The sequence below is a fragment of the Pteropus vampyrus genome, unplaced genomic scaffold (genome assembly GCF_000151845.1).
Source record: "Pteropus vampyrus isolate Shadow unplaced genomic scaffold, Pvam_2.0 Scaffold67, whole genome shotgun sequence".
Classification (NCBI taxonomy): Eukaryota; Metazoa; Chordata; class Mammalia; order Chiroptera; family Pteropodidae; genus Pteropus; species Pteropus vampyrus.
In genome coordinates, this window is record NW_011888848.1 from 3,596,406 (window position 1) to 3,607,811 (window position 11,406).

Genomic DNA, 11,406 nt, shown 5'->3' on the forward strand with positions numbered 1-11,406 from the left:
TAAAATATTGAATTATTTTTAACATGTCATTTTTAAATTAAAATGTAGGATATGTAACCCTTTAAATATTAAAATGTTTACATCAATTTGTTAAATAAATGGTATTCATCCTAGTGAAGAAAACAATCATTTGTTTGACTATATAGTTAGTTGCAAATATTTTTGAAGGTTTTTCAGATATAATTAAAAATAAAATTTTAATTCTTTTCTGTTTATTTTATTTTTTACTCTGTTTAAAGCACGTATGATTGATATTTTCTTTAGAAATCTAGTTTCCATGTCACTATATTGTTGTTTTATGTTTGAATCCTTTCACATTAAACTTTCGTGTGTAATTGAGTGGTTGTCATTTTCAGCCAAAAGCTAAAAAAAAAAAAAAAAAAAAAGTAGATATTTTTATATGGTTCTAACACTTGAGGATATCTTATTTTAAATCCAACTAAAGTTTTTAATGAAAGACAACATTTTTCCAAAGGAGAAAGAAAATGTATCTGTAATTGATTGGACATTAACACTTGGCAATATACTTATTCCACAGCCTTTATTTGCAGAAAGGGAAAGAAATTTGGACAAATGAACAAAATTTTTCAGTTGCTTTTCCAGGAAGAAACAACCCAAGTAGGACAGTATTATTCCTGGTTTTCAGATGAGACCTAGAGAAGTTAAGTAACTCACTCAAGGTCATAAGGGACAAAGTCTGGTTTCTAGTTCAGGTATGTCTGATTCCAAAACCCATGCTCACTTTGTCACACCACATGGTCTGATGGTTTCACAGATGACAGATTCACAGCACATATTGCCGCAGAAGAAGAAAATGTATATTTTACTTGGTTATAGTGCAATTCAATTTAAAGCTCCATTTTGAGGGTTTGTATATGTGGGAGCATGCTGGGGGGGGGTACGATTGGGGAAGTAATTATCTCACCCCATCATTACAAAATTACCTTCTGTAACCTTATGACAACTCACTTTCTCCTGTAAAAGAAAAAATAGCTGATAATATATTGGCTATACAGCATTGTGCACTAAACTCTCATTAGGTTTGAATTACAACTGAAGTAGACTCACAGACTTATAATGTGATTACATGACTAAGGCAACATAAAAGCTATTCTACTTCTGAGGTTCTAAGGTGGATAGTATTAATGTTATGGTAAAAGAAGCATTATTTTATATTTGGGGATTTTAGAGATTTCCTTATTAGGAAAAGGCCTCAAGGTCATTTACACTCAGCCAACTGGTTTAAGACTGAAGGCTAAGAAGAATAAACATGTTACAGCATCTTCTATAAGTTAAGGTAAAGAGTCATAGCTGGAGCTAGGTAAAATCAGGACATTCATATGGCCTCTCAACCAAAATGGGACATGGAGGAGATGACTGATGTAGTGTATCAGACCCAGGAGCTGATGTCGGGAAATGCCTTAGCACACTGCATGCAGAGGCATTTGAGCTAGAGGCCTGGGATCTTCCCAGTCTCTCCTCAGAGCCTAGCTCCAGGTCTCTCCGTTACTTTCTTCCTGTTAAGTAAAATCCTTCAAAGAGAGCACATGCACATCTGCTTTTGTTAGATCACTAAAAAGTAGCTTTAAAGGTGACAAAGACGCTGATAGGGAAGCTGCATGAAGTTTAATTCAATTTCCTTCAATGTTGAGAAAATAAATATTTATAAGTTAATCAATCTATAATTTTATATTTGTGATTTTAAGTAGTGGAGATATCTAAATTAATGAATTGAATATTCTAAATAGATTTATAGCTATTTCATCTAAATCCCTAAAAGTTTTTTTGTGCAAGTGGGCAAAAATTTGGAAGAAGAACTATCTCATGAAAACATGGGAATTTCTTCATTTATTAGTAAATGTTTGATTTTTAAATCTCTCCATTTATTCAAAAGTTTGTTTCTATCTCTCAGTAAATTTTGGGAATAATATGATGTCAAAGGTCTTTAAGAAAGATTATTACGACAGCTATTTATACATGAATTAAAGAAGTGAAGCTCTAGAAAGGAAGGTATTATCATACAGGGAATTGGGGGGGAAGTGAAGTTTTCAAGACCTTTGATGAAGAAAAACTCAAAAGGTCTTGGCGATGGGACAGTTATAGAGGATGACATTGCAAATACAGGAAGAAAACGTGCCCCTGAATTCAAGCACTGTTACAGCAGTGTCAGCACTAAGACTGGCCTTACTCCAATTCTCTTGATCTTCATTCTTCACTCCGTCCGTCTAATTAAACATTGCTGAAAAGAACAAGATGTCAGCTTCTCATGATGCAATAGTTTGTCATTTCTCCATGTAGTAGTGTCAGAGTACCAACTTCTGCTTAATTCCCAAACCCTCCCTTAAGGGAGACAAGAAGCCTGAGATATAAGATCTCTGAAGAGAAGTGGGAATGAAATAATGGATTCTCTGACAAGCCTATGATCCAGAAATCCTGCATCTCAAATGAGGATTATAACCTTTTTTATAGGCCGATAGTTGTTAAATTGATGTTAGCATCAATTAGATTGTACAAAGATAAAGGTATTTTTTTTTGGAGAAACTCTGGAGAGCACATTAGCCAATGTTCCTTGATGTTTTGACCCTTCTTCTTCATCCATGTCAACATATCCTCCTGGTAGAAATATCTATTGACTCATATCAGTCCCAGCTAGCAAAAGCAGCTCTTCATTCTCGGTCTGCTGTTTCAGAAGAAAACCATGGAGACTGAAGTAAATCACAATAGGCACGCGAAACTTCTCCCCTACGAACTCATGCTAGAGAGATTCATCTCATATTTACATTGTTTGGGAGACATGCAGACACTCACAAATAGTTTGGAAGGAAGAAAAATTTTATGTTAAAATTCAAAATTACCTAGCTGCTAGGATGTTGTGAGTGATGGTATGTATGTATATTGGTCCAAAGAATGCCTGGATGTAAAGCACAGGCTAATAAGTTAGGGTACTATCTGAAATATTATGGTTCTTAGTTTCCCCCCAAATTAATATACCAGTTATTCAGAAGTGCAATTAAAAAATTAAATTAGTTTTTAATTTTGAAGGTATTGCCCATACATGGTAAAACAAATTAAAGCAACATAAAAATATATACAATTAAAAGTAAGATATGTCTACAGCCATGCAACCCTGAACAAGCCCGATCTCGTCTGATCTCCGAAGCCAAGCAGGGTCAGGCCTGGTTAGTACTTGGACGGGAGACCACTTAGGAAGAACAGGTGCTATAGGCATAAAAAATAAAAATTAAGGGATTGTAAACTGACAAGGTCCTTGCAATCTGTGAGATCAACCAAGGATTGCCTTGCCTAAAGCATACATACATACATACATACATACATACATACGTACATACATACGTACATACGTACATACGTACATACATAGATAAATAAGTGAATGAACGAATGAATGAATGAATGTAAGATGCTCTTTCCTGTCTCCACTCCTCAGTTCATTCCCCTGAAGTAACCATATCCATCAGGAATGCTTTGCCTCAAGTATTAAGAACTACTAATAGTGCTAATTGTTACTTTATGTACAATTCAGAAGGAGGTGGTGTCAGAGTTGTGACATAATAAAGAAGCCACATTCCACAGCATGCCAGCAATATCACACCTCACTGTCATAAGTGGGCTAACACAGCTGCAAGCAGTCTATTTTTCAAATGAAATTTTCCTAAGCAGGAAGAAAAGGAGTAGAAACAAAAAGACCCTCTTCCTCATGCACATCTTTATTTTCTGAGGAGAGAAAGCCTCCCAGAGCCTTAAGCAGACTTCCTCTATCTCTCATTCCCCAGGCAATAGCTGAATCCTACCCGCAGACGCACTGCAGGTGAAAGAGAATGAGACTGCCCTAACTCCTCATCTGGAACCAGGCATGCAGCAGCCTGAACAAAACCAGTGTTCCCTTATCAAGAAAGAAAGGGAATGACTATTTGATAGGTAACTTCCGGTGATGGCCACAATAAAAATGATTAATTGTGTCTTAATATTTGCCCAGAGATTTTCTATATATGTCCATATGCATATACACACAAATATATTACACATGATACTTGCTTAAGTATCTTACTCTTTTTAGATAAACGAAGTACTCTATGCATAATCTTAGCAGATAACGAGCATGTAGTAAGTACTTTAGCGATGCTAATTACTATTATTACTTTGTTATTATTACTTGAAGTCTGTGAGACAATATATGCCCTTTTTAAAAAGAACGAGGATCATTTTCCAGCAGATACTAAATTATACCTCGCCAGTACTTTGAAAAATTATGCCAGCAGTTTTATTTTGGGTTATTGAATACCCTTGAAGATATTAGCTGCATAGCTCCTTTAAAGAGAGATAAGAATTACTGTGGTCAGAAGTAAATTCCAGTTAAACATAGTGAAATAATTTTGTGAATAACTGCTAGGTGACTAAATGTTTACTTTCCGATGGCTATCTAGCCACAAATATTTTCTAATCATGTTAATATGCAGGGAGAAGTAAAAAGGTTAGGTATTAAACATTTTTGGTGTATTTGCACAAAATATCATGTTAGCAAGTGAATTTTATATTATTGGTAGATTTTTTTGAGGGAAGAAAAATAACTATGTTGTTTGTGTAATTTATGCTGCACAGAGAAAATGAGAATTGTTTGAGATATTCTTATGCAAGAGAAGGCCAATATTTCATGTAAAAGCAAAGCACTTTTCTTCAAGTATTTGACATAATTGGATGAAAGTCTATGGGAGAGGAGGGTGTGGAGGAGAGAAGCCTCCTTAGTAGTCCCTGAAATAGGATCCTGACAAAGGTCTAAGATAGGTGAGTGCTCAGGTACGTCTAGTTCGATTGCCTTTCAGCCTTCATGAGTTGACCTCTCATAGACCTTAAAGCCAAATTGTAAAATGGCTGTTTTTAAGATAAAAACTTGATTTTTCAGTCCTTTTTTCTATTTGTTTCCTATCATTTGTTCCTAAAACGTATTGCTAAATATGAAGATATTGGGATTATGTATAATTATGTATAATTTATTTCCAACACAAGTGGGTAAACTTAGATGACGACTAAGATCTCCAGATCTAAAATTCTAAGTTAAAGATCAGTATTTCCAGAATCACCTGGATGCACTTAAAAAAATAGTTTCCTGGATCCTACCTTCAGATATTCTGTCATTCATTCAACAAATGATTATTGAGGGCCTTGTTTTGGATTCTGAGTACATGATGATGACTGAAATGACATACTCTCATCCTGCCCTATACTCTAGGGAACAACTGCGATTGAACCCAGCAATCTTTATTTTTAAAATGCTCTCCAGGTAATTCTGATAAGTAGACAGTTTAGAGAAGCAATGTTTCAGACCAAATGCAAATAAAGAGACATTTCTGAGGGGCTGTTTTAATTTTGGGGGGATGAACTCAGCTTTACACTGAAGAAATGCTTCTATTTCTCATTGAAAAAAATTAAATAGCTTCTCTAACACACACACACATATATACATATGTGTATATGTATGTATAAAAGACATATCTGTATCTTAGATTGAAATATCAATGTTAATAAGAAGAAAACATACACTTCACAGATATAGTTACAGTATGCCGGTATCAAGTGAGGTTTTAATGAATTAACATTGATAGTTGATACGTCAACTATGGGCATCAGCACAAGTTAAAATAATATTTGATTTGATAAGCTGGGAGTTAAATTTCAGATTGCTTATACAAATAAACGAATTATTTGTTTTGAATTCTATTAACTTATTTGCTCTTTGAGGAATTTGAAAGCCTTACCTACTTTAATGTTCAACAATTTGAAACTTGCTGAGATTTATAAATAGAGATTTTATGCTTGCTAGAGTTATACAACTCTATTTTCCTCTAAATAATACCAGATTAGAATTTATCGAAATGAAACAAATGAAAGAATCCCTGTTTCTATGCCACCAATTATAAACATGAAGACAATTTGATCTAACTCCAGAAGTATAACTCCAGGAAACCCAAAAGATAAATGTTAACGAAGGAATTATGAATAGCCAAATCTTAATTGTTTGATTTATAAATAAGATTCTTTATTACGAGTTTCTCCCCCAACCCCACCATTGATACCTACATTCCACTTAGGCCAGTAAAACATAAAAAGACACCACTCAAAGCAGCCTTATTCATATGTAGTCTTCTATCAATCAGAGTTCCAGCAGGTGGTTCAAATGAAAAGACTTTACTGCAGGGACCACTACAGGTATAGGCTGAGCAAAGGGAATAGAGTAGGAATATGAGAAGCTAAGAGACTAGCTAGAGTGGGAAGCAGGTGAACAGTGCTGGATGTGAAAAGAAAAGAGGAGGACATTGTAGTCCAAACTAAAACTATGGAGGAAGGAAGGGTCCCTCAGAAGGAGCTGTTGTTGTTAAGGCATACAGAACATCAGAGACCCCTTCCGGGAGGCACAGGGCAGGAAGTAATACCCTTCCTTCTTTGTCCCTTTCTACATTCTGATTTTCTTCTCCTGCTTCCCCAGTGTCAGTTTCCTGGAGGTGGAGGGTAGGGGGGTGGGTACTCGCAATGCACAAAATGTATCAGGGATGCATGGACAATTTAAGGAAAACCCCAGACTCTCTAAACCAGAGACTCTCTTGAAAGACAATTTACAATGGGCATTTAAAACCATAGTTTTATACATAAGCTATCTACTTCATAGATTCATAACTATTTTCAAATCTAAACTGTTTTTCGGGTGCAAATAAGGTTTTATTTTCTATCTTTTTACTAAATTCTAGCAGTAAGAATTACGTGATTTTATATTGCGTCCTCCTCTAATCAGTTATTATATTATGAGTAGTAAATTGTAAGCAAGGAGCCAAATCTAACACAAAAAAAGATATTTTGGATTAGCTGTAAATTGCTCCTCTACTTTAGTAAGGATAATCTAGAATTGGACTTTGGTGATTAAAATAATAGGATTAAAAGACAATTCAGCTTATGTGTGAATTCTCTCTCATTATGGAGTTAGCTGTGTAGTTATGAGACCTCTATCATTAGCACGAGTGTGAGCCTGAGTCAACACTCACGCAAAAGCTTGTCTTCTTGAATATTTGGGTAATTGAAAATGCCAAAATACATTTTATAAATTCAGCACACACAAAAAAGGGTAATCATTGTTAATGCTTTTGAAAACTGGGATGAATAAATTGGTTTCGAGATGCTGCAAGATGAAGATGACAGCAGCTCAAAATGCCATTCCCTAAAGGAGGACAACCAATGCTAGGCTAGCTGCCATTCATGTGATTTCACAAAAGGTTATCCAGAAGGGATGTCACCCACTTCAAGAAGCACAAATGTTATTGCCAGGACCTTGCATGCTTCAAGTGTAGTGATATAAAAAGACCAAAGGCAATTTGATCCAGAATGATAGATTGAGCATTGTATAAATGATTTGTACATCCAGAAAAAATGCCTTTCCCAAGAAAACACTTGAAAAAAGATACCATTGGAACACTAGTATCACAAAGCAATGTAATAGTTACTAATTTTCAAAGGGTGCTTAATAAGTTAGTGATTATATAGTAGAAAAGCTAAATTTTCTAATTTTCATTTATTTTCTCACGTGTTAAAGTCAATAAAGGTGTAAGCAGGGGATGGACAGAAAGAAAGCCCATTTAATTCCAATTTATTTGCAAGTTATTATTTAAGGTAAATGTTGGCCATTTTACATATTTGCAATTATTTTCAAGTAACCTAAGTAAAATTTCGTGATAATTTCAGCATTCACAATAGATATTAAGTTTAGGTAGTCTGAAGATTAAGAAGAGACTGTTAATTGAAACTGAATGCAAAATATGCCCCCATTAGATTCCCACTTTACTTTTACGATCTCTGATGGTTCATAAAGTCCTCCACAGGTCCAAGTCTTGATATTAATTACCTAATCTGTTTTACCTGTTTTAATTTGCTTCTGCCTATTTCTTCCAGCTACAAGTAGCAAGATCTCTGGAAACACCAGTTCCTGCCTCATGTCAGATAGGCTACATGTGTTCTGTTGTGAGATGACCAAGTATTGATTTAAGTTTGCAGGAAATACATAGGAGTTTGCCATTTGTTAAGAAAAGGCTTCCATTCATGACTTCCCTCCACAAAGATCCCAATGGGTTCTCATTGCCAATAAGACTGTCACATTATAATGTATTTAGAAACTTACTGTGCTTTGGTTCTCTTTACCCACTTTCACTTATTGCCCTCACTCCTATCCTATTAAAAAAAAAAGACAGAGCACATGGAGTCAAGGTGATGGAGGAAGTAAATACTGCTTGCTTTCTCCCACAACCACATCAAAATTACAACTAAGCTACCAAACAACCATCACTGAGAACCACCTAAAATCTAGCTGAACAGAAGTCCTTCTTATAACTAAGGATATACAGAAGAAGCCATATTGAGACTGGTAGGAGGGATGGAGATTGGAAACAGACAGGTCGCATACCCACATGAGGCAGTTAACAATCAGGAAGGATATCTCGACTGTGAGGGTCCCTCCCGAGGAGCAAGGGGTCCCACTCCGACACTGGACACCCATCACAGGGTTCCAGTGCCGGGAAGAGAAGTCCCCACAAATTCTGGCTGTGAAAACAAGCAGCTATAATGACTGAGTGAGAGAGGGGGCTGCTTGAGGCCCAGGCATTCCTCTTAAAGGACTCATGTGTGAACTTACTCACTGATGGACTTACTCACTCTGAGCTCCTGTGCTGGGGCAGCAGCTAAAAAAGTGCCAGAGACATACAGGGAAGAAATGAATTATTTGGCTTCAGGGTGAGGGCTGGAGTGTCAGCTTTCTCCCAGACAGAAGTGCTTGTAGATGCCATTGTTCCTTTGTCAAACTCTCCTCCCTACCCAACCTGCAGGCACAGGTGCAGACAAGCACCAAGTCTGAGTCTCCATCAACCTAGCTAACACTGTTAGTCCCACTCTGATGATTCTCTGAGACCCTGCTGCCCCACCTAACTTGCGGGCCACACCCAAGCCAATTCCAGTGGCTTTTTCATACAAACAGCCTGTCTTGCCTCATGCTGCAGACTTTCCTAAATCTCTCAGAGTTTTATAAACTCCAACCAATCAGCATCTGACCTTGGTGTGCCCCATAACTCTTGCTAAGCAGCCCCATACCTGGCACTAATGGCAACCATCCTTGGTTCGCAGTTTAGCCTCTCCTAGGTGCCTCCAAGCCCAGCACGAGTAGCAACCATCTGCAGATCACTTTATCGCTCATACCAGGTGGCACTGGGATAGGCACAGGCAGCAGCTGTCTTGGCCTGCAACAGAGCCCCTCCCAAAGTCCCCAGAACCAACATACCTGGTGGCCAGATTCAGACCACACAAGAGTACCACCCAACCAACTCCATAAATAACATACCCAAAAGGCAGACTTGGCAGGCACCAGAGTCCTGCTAAAATGAATCCTGCTCCATTGGGTGAGCCCTTGCACAACAGCTGCTTCCTGTATTCATGACCATTCCTCATAGCCAATCAGCCTGAGGAGCAATCCCTCCCACTGACATGCCAACAGCAATCGAGTTTCAACTACAACAGCAATCGAGTTTCAACTACAATTTTTCAACACAAAACCCACACAAGGGACACACCTGGATCACCCAGCTCAGGGGACCAGGGAATCTGTATCACTGGGCTCCACAGGACATCTACTACATAAAGCCACTCTTCCAAGACCAGGAAACATAGCAGATCTACCTATTACATAGAAACAAACACAAGGAGTTAGCCAAAATGAGTCATTTGTTCCAAATGAAAGAACAGAATAAAACTGCAGAAAAAGAGCTAAAGAAAATGGAGACAAGCAATCTACCAGATATAGAGTTCAAAACATGGTTATAAGGATGCTCAGCAAACTTAGGGGAAGACTAGATGAACTCAGTGAAAACTTTAACAATAGAGATAGAAAACATAAAATTGGAAGTAGAAAACACAAAAAAGAACCAGTTAGAAGTGAAAAATGTAATAACTAAAATGAAGGATACATTAGAGGAAACCAATAGTCAATTAGAAGAAGCAGAGGATTGAATCAGTGATTTGGGAGACAAGGTAGTGCACAACACTCAGAACAGTGAAAAGAAAAAATAATTAAAAAATGAGGCTAGTTTCAGGGGCCTCTGGGACAACATCAAGCATAATAACATTCACATCGTAAAGGTACCAGAAGGAGAAGTGAGAAAGAAAGGGATTGAAAACCTATTTGAAAAAATAACAGAAAATATCCCTAACCCAACGAAGGAAACAGACATATAAGCCCAGGAAGTGCAGAGAGTTTCAAACAAGATGAACCCAAAAAGGTCCACACCAAAACACACCATAATTAAAATGCCAAAGGTTAGAGACAAAGAGAGAATTTTAAAAACTGCAAGAGAAAAGTAGTTACCTACAAGAGAGCTCCTAATAAGACTGTCAGTTGATTTCTCAACAAAAATTTTGTAGGCCAGAAGGGACTGGCATGAAATATTTAAAATGATAAAAAGCAAGGACCCACAACCAAGATTACTCTACCTAGCAAATCTATCATTTAGAATCAAAGGACAAATAAAGAGCTTCCCAGACAAGAAAAAGCTAAAGGAATTCATCACCAGCAAGAAAATATTAGAAGAAATGTTAAGGAGACTAAGAAGAAAAAAGAAAAAAATTAAAAATTTGAATAAAATGGCAGTACCTACATACTTACAATTACTTTAAATGTAAATGATTTAAATGTGTCAATCAAAAGACATAAAATGGCTGAATGAATAAGAAAACAAGACTATACATATGCTACCTACAAGAGTCCCACTTCAATAGAAAGACACACAGACTGAAAGTAAAGGGGCGGAAAAAGATAATTTACACAAATAGAAACAACAACAACAACAAAAACACTGTGGTAGCAATATTTATACTAGACAAAATCAACTTTAAAACAAAGATTGTCACAATAGACAAAGAAAGAGCCGGTAATTCCAATTCTGGGTATTTGCCCAGAGAAACTCGAAACGCTAATTTGAAAAGACATATACATTCATACGTTTATTGCATCATTATTTACAATAGCCAAGATATGGAAGCAACCTAAGTGTCCATCAATAGAAAAATGGATAAAGAAGAAGTGGTACATATATACAAAGAACTATTACTCAGCTGTCAGAAAGAATGAAATCTTGCCATTTGCAACAACAGAGGTGAACCTAGAGGGTATTATGTTTAGTAAAATAAGTCCAACAGAAAAAGACAAATACCGTGTGATTTCACTTATATGTGGAATCTAAAAACAACAACAAAAAAAAAACAAAATAAATGAACAAAGCAGAAACAAACTCATAGATACAGAGAACATTTTGATGATTGCCAGATGTAAGGGGCTTAGGAGGATGGTGAAAATGGGGAAGAGAT

General features: G+C 36.6%; 1 pseudogene; it reads left to right on the plus strand.

The window, feature by feature from the left end:
- The first annotated feature begins 3,109 nt into the window (after positions 1-3,109).
- Positions 3,110-3,228, plus strand: LOC111740772 (annotated as a pseudogene).
- Positions 3,229-11,406: the final 8,178 nt, after the last annotated feature.